The sequence below is a fragment of the Lygodium microphyllum genome, chromosome 17 (assembly GCF_053477565.2).
Source record: "Lygodium microphyllum isolate KBCC chromosome 17, Lygodium_microphyllum_v1.1.10, whole genome shotgun sequence".
In the NCBI taxonomy this organism is placed as follows: domain Eukaryota; kingdom Viridiplantae; phylum Streptophyta; class Polypodiopsida; order Schizaeales; family Lygodiaceae; genus Lygodium; species Lygodium microphyllum.
Window position 1 is genome coordinate 70,653,160 of NC_141151.1, and position 1,951 is coordinate 70,655,110.

Genomic DNA, 1,951 nt, shown 5'->3' on the forward strand with positions numbered 1-1,951 from the left:
ATGGTATTATTCATCTTCTCAACCACACCATTTTGAGCAAGATTCTCAAGAGTTGTTAACCCTTTTTCGACACCACATCCTATATAAAGGTCCATAAAGGCATGTGAGGTATACTATCCACCATTATCAATCCTCAAGCACTTAAGCTTTTTGTCCTAACTAATTCTTTGCAACTTCTAAGAATTTTTGAAATGCATCCAACACATCGTTCTTATTATGAAGAGGGTAAATCCAAACCTTCCTAGTGGCATCATCTATGAAAGTGATAAAATAAGAAACTCCTCCCAATGAAACCATGGGCATTGAACTTACCCTTTTTGCAAGTCCAAACCTTCCTAGTGGCATCATATATGAAAGTGAGAAAATACAAAGTTCCTTCCAGTGAAACCACAGGTATAGGCCATATAAATCATTGTGAACCACATCAAGGCATATCTTCTACTTCGACTACCTCTCTCATGCAACATTTTAGTTTTATTTCCAAAGAGACTACTCACAAAAACCAATATTAAAAAATTTTATACAATGAAGATAGTTCAAATGACACAATGCTTTCATTCCACTGATTGACATGTGCCCCAAACAACGATGCCATAAAGAAATAGGTGGCTATTTAGTGATAGCTACAACATGGACTTTAACACTAGAAATATACAAAGGACACAAAGTACCAAATTTTAACCCTTTGGCCACGACAAGAGATCCCTTGCAAACCTTCCATATATGATTATCATTGATCACTCTATAATCACCAACATCAAGCTATCTAGTATTGATCAAACTTTTTGTCAAGTATAGAACACATTGTTAGGAGCTCACGCTCGACCGCCAAGACCCATAGAGACTGCTTATCCTTACCGTTTCAAGCTGAGCACTAATGGCTACCTCTCACATACTTGATGCGCTATCCCTCTCTACAAGTGTAGTGAGCTTACCTCGATGCCCAAACAAGTTGCCTCCTCCCTCAAGCACACCGGTAGCTCCACGATTCGTGATGTGAGCTCAAGCAACCTCAAGCCTCCATCCTCCATAGCCATGCATGAGACAATAGAAGAGAAGAGAAGAGAAGAAGAGAGGAGATGATGGAGAGCTTCTTCTCCTTGATCCCTCACCCTCACACACTCACTCCCTCACACTCTCACACTCCCTCTCTCAAGCACACACGAGCAAGCAAGAAGGAGAGAAGAAGAAAAGAAGATGAGTCCACTTTGCCACACACCAAAGAATGAGCTCCTCATTTACTTTTCAACTTTATATACAAAACCCTAAATCCCTTTTGGACTATCGTCCCCTTATCCCCTTTTTTACATGGCTAGGCCTTTTTTCCCATTGTCCTCCTATCTTCCTAGCTTCCTTCCTACTGCCCATCTACTTTTACAAATTGCACAAGAGGGAGCATGGTGCTCTTTTACAAGGATTTTGGTTGCGTCTTTACATTCAAAGGTGCATTTTCTCTTTTTTAGCACTTTTTGGGCTCCGGTCGGCTGTGGCTTGGACTTCTTGTGGCCATGCATGCACTTTTGGGCTCTTGCAGGTTTGATTTCCTTCTAGGCTAACACTTTCAGCTCTCGACTTGCGCTTTTTCATTTTTTCCACTTTTTTCATTTTTTCTTGTGTTGAGGTTAACATTATCCCCCTCCTAGCTGAGTGCCAGTCCCATGGCACTGATGGAAAGTGATTGAAAGGTGGGATGGGTGTAGCCATATGGCTTTTCTGAGTTTGTCACAATCCCTTGTGGGGGATGGTGTCGAGTGGATCGGCCCTTGAAATTGAAGATGATGTTGGGCCAGGTCTTTCGTGGACGCTAACGGTAAGGGGATTTGTTTTTTGAAATTGAAGATAAAGTTGGGGTGGGTCTATCCCAGGTCTGTCCCCAACGCTAAGCTTGAGTGGATTTGTCCCTGAAATTAAAGATCATGTTGGACGAATTCTTATTGGAGAATGGCAAATG